Source organism: Sminthopsis crassicaudata, chromosome 3, assembly GCF_048593235.1.
Source record: "Sminthopsis crassicaudata isolate SCR6 chromosome 3, ASM4859323v1, whole genome shotgun sequence".
NCBI classification, from domain to species: Eukaryota; Metazoa; Chordata; class Mammalia; order Dasyuromorphia; family Dasyuridae; genus Sminthopsis; species Sminthopsis crassicaudata.
This window is the reverse complement of record NC_133619.1, coordinates 179040159-179048376: the sequence shown is the minus strand read 5'-3', so window position 1 is coordinate 179048376 and position 8218 is coordinate 179040159. Positions and strand designations below refer to the sequence as shown.

The 8218-nt window shown below is 37.5% G+C and overlaps 1 long non-coding RNA gene across 1 annotated transcript; it reads left to right on the top strand.

The window, feature by feature from the left end:
- The first annotated feature begins 2729 nt into the window (after positions 1–2729).
- Positions 2730–6813, top strand: LOC141560868 (uncharacterized). The gene is made up of 4 exons (XR_012487849.1): positions 2730–3432; positions 3634–3761; positions 4908–5027; positions 6500–6813. It is a non-coding gene; the product is annotated as an uncharacterized LOC141560868 (long non-coding RNA).
- Positions 6814–8218: the final 1405 nt, after the last annotated feature.

Genomic DNA, 8218 nt, shown 5'->3' with positions numbered 1-8218 from the left:
GCAGAAAAAGCATTTGACAAAATCCAACATCCATTCCTACTAAAAACTCTTGAGAGTATAGGAATAAATGGATTCTTCCTTAGAATAATCAGGAGCATATATTTAAGACCTTCAGTAAGCATAATATGCAATAGAAATAAACTGCAACCTTTCCCAGTAAGATCAGGAGTGAAACAAGGTTGCCCACTATCACCATTACTATTCAATATAGTACTAGAAACGCTAGCCTCGGCAATAAGAGCCAAGAGAGATTCAAGGAATTAGAGTAGGAAATGAGGAAATCAAACTATCACTCTTTGCAGATGACATGATGGTATACTTAGAGAACCCCAAAGACTCTGCTAAAAAGCTATTAGAGAGAATTCAGAATTTTAGCAAAGTGGCAGGATACAAAATAAATCCACATAAATCCTCAGCATTCTTATATATCACCAACAAAATGCAACAGGAAGAGATACAAAGAGAAATTCCATTCCAAACAAATGTTGAGAGTACAAAGTATTTGGGAATCCATTTACCAAAGAATAGTCAGGAATTATATGAGAAAAATTACAAAACACTTGCCACAAAAATAGTCAGATTTAAATAATTGGAAAGACATTCAGTGCTCTTGGGTAGGCTGAGCGAATATAATAAAGATGACAATACTCCCCAAACTAATCTATTTATTTAGTGCTATACCAATCAGACTCCCAAGAAACTATTTTAATGATCTAGAAAAAATAACAACAAAATTCATATGGAAGAATATGCAAGAGAACTAATGAAAAAAAAGTCAGAGGAAGGTGGTCCAAGTGTACCCGATCTAAAGCTATATTATATAGCAGCAGTCACCAAAACCATTTGGTACTGGCTAAGAAATAGAACGGTAGATCAGTGGAACAGATTAGATACAAAGGACAAAAAAGGGTACATCTATAGCAATCTAATCTTTGACAAACCCAAAGATACCACCATTAGGGATAAAAATTCATTATTCGGAAAAAAACTGTTGGGAAAACTGGAAATTAGTATGGCAGAAATTAGATATGGATCCACACTTAACACCATGATCAAAATGGGTCCATGATTTAGGCATAAAGAATGAGATCATAAATAGATTAGAGGAACAGAGAATAGTCTACCTCTCAGACCTGTGGAGGAGGAAGGAATTTATGACCAGAGGAGAACTAGAGAGCATTATTGATCACAAAATAGAAGATTTTGATTACATCAAACTAAAAAGTTTCTCTACAAACAATAGTAATGCAAACAAGATTAGAATGGAAGTAACAAATTGGCAAAATATTTTTAAAAGTAAAGGTCCTGACAAAAGTCTCATTTCCAAAATATATAGAGAACTGACCCTGATTTATAGGAAACCAAACCATTCTCCAATTGATAAATGGTCAAGGGATATGAACAGACAATTCTCAGATGATGAAATTGAAACTATTTCCACTCATATGAAAGAGTGTTCCAAATCACTACTGATCAGAGAAATGCAAATTAAGACAACTCTGAGATACCACTACACACCTGTCAGATTGGCTAAGATGACAGGAACAAATAATGATGAATGTTGGAGGGGCTGTGGGAAAACTGGGACACTGATACATTGTTGGGGGAGTTGTGGAAGAATCCAGCCATTCTGGAGAGCAATTTGGAACTATGCCCAAAAAGTTATCAAACTGTGCATACCCTTTGACCCAGCATTGCTGTTATTGGGATTATATCCCAAAGAAATACTAAAGAGCGGAAAGGGACCTGCATGTGCCAAAATGTTTGTGGCAGCTCTTTTTGTTGTAGCTAGAAACTGGAAGTTGAATGGATGTCCATCAGTTGGAAAATGGTTGGGTAAATTGTGGTATATGAAGGTTATGGAATATTAGTGCTCTGTAAGAAATGACCAGCAGGAGGAATACAGAGAGGCCTGGAGAGACTTAAATCAACTGTTGCTGAATGAAATGAATAGAACCAGAAGATCACTGTACATTTCAACAACAATACTGTATGAGGATGTATTCTGATGGAAGTGGAAATGTTCAACATGTTCAACAAGAAGATCCAACTCACTTCCAGTTGATCAATGATGGACAGAAATAACTACACCCAGAGAAGGAACACTGGGAAGTGAATGTAAAGTGTTAGCACTACTGTCTATCTACCCAGGTTACTTATACCTTCGGAATCTAATACTTAATGTGCAACAAGAAAATGGTATTTACACACATATATTGTATCTAGGGTATATTGTAACACATGTAAAATGTATGGGATTGCCTGTCATCGGGGGGGGAGAGAATGGAGGGGGGGGATAATTTGGAAAAATGAATTAAAAAAAATGGTCTTGCCCTCAAAGTTTACATATTATTGCGGAAAATGATGTCAACAAAAAAAAGTAGGAAGAAAATCTCTGCATAAGCAAGATAATTGTATAAATATTTTTATATACATTGGATTTATCATATATTTTCACATATTTAACATGTAATTACAGGTCACCCAGGCTAGGAGGTGGAAGGAAGGAGGGGGAATGTTGGAACAGGAGGTTTAGCAAGGCTCAGTGTTGAAAACTTGCCATTTCATATGTTTTTTAAATAAAAAGGTTTCCTAAAAAATATTTTTAAAAGAAAACCTCTGCATACAGCCTGAGCAAAATCCTCATCTGATGAGCAGTTGCCTTGCTTACCTTAGCCATGGAGACCTCATTGGGTGATGCCCATTGTGACATGCTCTAGTTCATTGTGACATGCCTGAGAACACCCAAGGTTTTCTGACTTAAAGGTGATGATCTCGCCACAACAACCCAGTTGGATCCTGAAAGCAAAGGGAGTAGGATGTGTGTATAGAAGAATGGATGAGTGGACAAATAGACTATTAGACTAGATACATAGATAACTGGTGATGGATGGATGGGATAGATAGTATAGACAAATAGATTGAATAGATACACTTGATGCATAGTTAAAAAGATAATGATGAATAGATAAGTGAAAAGATAGATTTATAGTAGAAAAGTTTATAGGTAGAATAGAGATTTATAGGAAGAAAAGTGATATATAGGTAGAAAAGAGATTTATAAGTAGAAAAGCGATTCATAGGCAGAAAAGAGATTTATAGGAAGAAAAGCGATTCATAGGTAGAAAAGAGATTTATAGGAAGAAAAGCAATTTATAAGTAGAAAAGATTTATAGTAATTAAAGCGATTTATAAGTAGAAAACAGATTATTAGATAAAAAAAGTGATTTTTAATTAGACAAGAGATTTATAGGTAGAAAAGGGGTTTATAGGCAGAAGAGAATGAATAGCTGCATTAAATATACATAGATAATGATTGAGTCAATGGAGGGTTAGGTAAATCAGTAAATAAATTACTGGAAAAAGAGATCCTTTCTGGTCCTCATCAGCATCATACCAAGTGCTCCTGTCAAAGATTGAGACTGCCTTCAGGTCAGTATTAAACTATTATATTTTATTCTTCAATATTATAGAAGCTAAAATGGTTGCTTTCTATCTGGCTTGGGAAATATTTGACTTCTCTTTCCTTCCCTCTTCCCCCACCCACAAAAAATTCCAGTTTGTGGATGGTTATTCCAGTAGATCAAATGGACACATATCTTTCACTTATGCTGTAACATTTTACCTTTTCAGGCATCCTATAAGCCACTGCTAAAGCAGAGGAGATACTGAACCACTTGTGACCAGATGCTGGTGATATTGAAGGCATGTCTTCGGACCTCAGTGATCTACATAAACTGGGATTTAGCATGTTCATGAAGGTAAAGCAGCTATATAGAGATAATCTATCTTCAGTTTCCCTCCTGCAGTCAGTGTTAATAAGGGGTTGAAGGTAGGGCCAGGTTGCTGACTAACCCTATATGTACTAGAAGTACAAATAATCTGGGAAATAGAGAGCCTACCTTTACAAACAAACAAACAATCAAAAGCAGATTCTTTGAGTTCAGAAACTATTTTCTTTTTCATCATCCTATGCCTGGTTCCCAGAAACAAGATGACTTGCTCATATTAGAGGTTTCATAAATGCTTGTTGAATTCAGTTACATATAGATGAAGACCTTTTCTAAAATTATTGGCAGCTGGCTGGTACAGTGGATAACACTGTTGGACCACACTTGAATCAGCACCTGATTTCAAACACCAACTGTAGGACTCTGGGCAAGTCACTTAATCTGTGTTTGCCTCAATTTCCTCATCTGTAAAATGGGAATGGTACAATCATTTTTGCTCCACCGAGAATAAGCCTTTGAGAAATACTTGGTTTCAAGTAGAGTCACAGCATCGTGGATTTTGAGCTGGCGGGAATATTTCAGGGTTTCTGCTTCCATATTTTACAGAGAAAGTTACTGAGACTCAGGGTGGTTAAGTATATTTAGTATATTGTCCCAGCGCATACAGGTTGTAAAAGGCAGAGACAAGAGTCAAACAGATCCTGTTTATACTATCATGTTAACTCTAAGTGTTCATTACATATGTGTGTATGTGTGTGCATATATGTGTGTGTGTATTTCCATACTTCAATCTTTTAACCTACAGCTAAACATATTAATTCTTAAAAAAAAAAAAAAAAAAAAAAAGGTGGTGGGATGGGATACGGGAAAGACACTGTAATAAAGTAACATTAAACAAGTGGAATTTTGCTGTGCTGATTATTTCTTACCTGCATGACTTTTTATTATCACTTAAATTCCCTGAGCGTCAGTTTCCTCACATGTTAAATGAGATACTTGAGCTCCACGACCACAAGGAGACTACATTTCTAGTTCTAAAGTTCTGATTCCACAGCTGAAAATCTACGAACATTATGTCCTAACGTAAGATCTTTATTTGATCATTAATGAGTCATACATTAACCTGACATGCTTGTCTGATGGCTGACCCCATCCTTGTTATGGTGAATGTTACAGGTGAGCCGACCTCATCCTGGTGATCATCCACTGCAGATCCTCTTTGTGGTTGGTGGGGTAACGATATCGGAAGCCAAAATGGTGAAAGATCTTGTTTCTTCCCTGAAGCCTGGAACACAGGTACTGAACCCTAAATAACAGGACATGCATCTCCCTGGCTCAAGGATGGGAGAGTCTGGCTGTTCCCATAAGGGTGGGTCTGAGCCTTAGGGGTAGCATCAGAGAAAACATGGTCTATATTACTTTGGAGATGGTGAAGCACTGTGTAAATGTCAGATACTATTCTTACTACTACTATTATTACTCGTACTCTTACACCTATTATTATTACTACTACTTCTACTATTACTCCTCTTCCTACTCCTATTAGTATCACTCTTAAGATTACTACTATTACTCTTCCACCAACTACTACAATTACTCCCACTCTTATTACTGTTACTATTCATACTACTCCCATTCCTTCTAGTTCTCTTCCTCCTGCTACTACTACTATCATTGCTCTTATTCCTATTAATACTCCTTCTACTACCACTACTACTATTATTTGTAATACTACCTTTACTATTACTATTACTATTACTTTACTATTACTATTACTATTACTTTACTATTACTATTACTACTATTTCTACTACTAGTAGTCTAACTCCTATTCCTAGTATTATTACTATTGCTTTTACTACTTATTCAACAAAAAAAAGAAGTAGGAAGAAAATCTCTGCATAAGCAAGATAATTGCATAAATATTTTTATATACATTGGATTTATCATATATTTTCACATATTTAACATGTAATTACCGGTCATCTAGGGAAGGAGGTGGAAGGAAGGAGGGGGAATGTTGGAACAGCAGGTTTCACAAGGCTCAGTGTTGAAAACTTTCCCCTTCATATGTTTTCTAAAATATAAAGGTTTCCTAAAAAATATTTTTAAAAGAAAACCTCCGCATAAAGCCTGGCACAATCCTCATCTGATGAGCAGTTTCCTTGCTTACCTTGGCCATGGAGACCTCATTGTGTGATGCTCATTGTGACGCGCCGGAGAACACCCAAACTTTTCTGACTTAAAGGTGATGATCTCGCCACAACAACCCAGTTGGATCCTGACAGCAAAGGGAGTAGTATGTGAATATGAGAATGGATGAGTGGACAAATAGACCAATAGACTAGATACATAGAAAACTGGTGATGGATGAATGGGATAGATAGGATACACAAATAGATTGAATAGATACACTTGATGCATAGTTAAAAAGATAATGATGGATAGATAAGTGAAAAGATAGATTTGTAGTAGAAATGTTTATAGGTAGAAAAGAGATTTATAGGAAGAAAAGCAATTTATAAGTAGAAAAGAGATTTATAATAAAGTGATTTATAATAGAAAAGAGATTTTTAGATTAAAAAAGGGATTTATAAGCAGAAAAGAGATTTATAGGTAGAAACGAGATTTATAGGCAGAAGAGAATGAATAGCTGGATTAAAATATACAAACACCCCCCAAAAAATATTGCAGTTTATGGATGGTTTTTCCAGTATATTAAAAGGACACATATCTTTCACTTATGCTGTAACATTTTACCTTTTCAGGCAACCTATAAGCCAATACTGAAGCAAAGGAGATACTGAACCCAGAGTGACCAGATTCTGGCGATATTGAACACATGTTTTCGGGCCTTGAAGATCTACTTCAAACGGGATTTAGATTGTTGTTGGGGATTTTTGATCTATACTTTGGAGTTTATTGTACTGGTGGGGGGAAGGGGACAGATGATGTTGCTGATTGTTGTTGGGGAGTTTTGATCTATACTTTGGAGTTTATTGTACTGGTGGGGGGAAGGGGACAGATGTTGCGGAGTTTGATGGGGTTTTTAAAAAAAAAAAGTTTTTTTCTGTTTCCAAAAGTGTCAAGTTGTCATTCTTTCAGCTTCCACATGATTAGTGATATTTCCCAGTTTCTTCTGTGCTATCTAGTGATTAGATTTGCCAGCTCGTTAATCTAAAGAAATACTTGTTGGCAAACTTATTGGGTAAATTAAATTTTTCCCTTATTTGCAGCTAGCCCATACTGCTGATGGGTAAAGCTGGCTATATCCTATCTGGGTTTGGGAATAAGAGAGGGAGGCAGATTTCTTCTTCTTTGAGATTGTGAAACAACTGTAACCAGGACCTTTGCCATCAGAGGCTTGGGACCGTCTGAAAGTCTGGGAGCAAAGAGCTATTGGGGGTTAACAAGCAGCAGGTCTGTTGTGTTCTAGCCAGAGAAGTCCCAGAGAAGCTAGGAAGTGGCCCTGCTGAAGTCTTTTGGATCTTCCTGGAGGAGCAGAGCAGCCATTCCATACCTGGAGGGCAATTCAGAATGACAAGGGACTGGCTTAGAGATTTGCATCCAGGTGCTTCCCCTCAGCTCCAGGCGAAGGCTGAGCCAGAAAATAATTGGTGTCCCCACAGGCTTGTGCTAGAGCCCCCCATTCCCCCTTTGAAGTTTCTTCTGCCTGACTTGTGCTCATTATAATCTATATGACTGAAATGTAAAATTTCTGTTTCTGAAAATCTAACCTTTCTTCAGAAGTTGGGAACCTAAATCCCCTGGATGAAGAAGGGGGATAGTAAGAGTGCTAGAAAAGCAAATGGGTGCTCTGGAGCCAGCAAGATTGGAGATGGGAAAACCCCTTCTGATTTGATTCCATAGATAGTGGCAAACCTCAGGTTAGCCACAAAAGATGTTTGCACTGAATGATAAAGCTGGAACAATACCTCTTGTGAATTGATGTACAGGCCCTGGCAATAAAATGAAACCAAACTAACTCCCAAGCAGAATGCAGCCTTCATTGGATGAAGGGCCCCAGAAGGCTTTGACAAGCCAGTCAAGCCGGCTTCCAGAGCTAGTGCTTAGTTTGGCCTTGGGAATCCTCCCAGGGTGTGGAAGAGAAGGTGGTCTGGATGGCTCTCTGACAGCACCTTCTCATCCTCCATCTTGGGCTTTCCACTTCTGGGCTTGGGCTTGGAGGGTCTCATCTACAGAAAACCACCTCCTTGAGGGCAAGAACTGTTGGAGCTTTTCCGTGGTAGCTCTGCCATTTTTCCACTTCGAATCACTTCCAATTTACCAATATTTCTTAAGGAAACAAGCATTTATTAAACTCCTATGTACCAAGCACTGTGCTAAGCACTTTACATATATTCTCTCCTCAACAACACTGGGAGGTAGGTGCTATTATCCACACTCTCAGTTAAAGAAACTGAGGCAACAGGTCAGCAAAATAGAGGCTAGATTGAAACAGATCTTGTCTTGTACAGACAACTCTG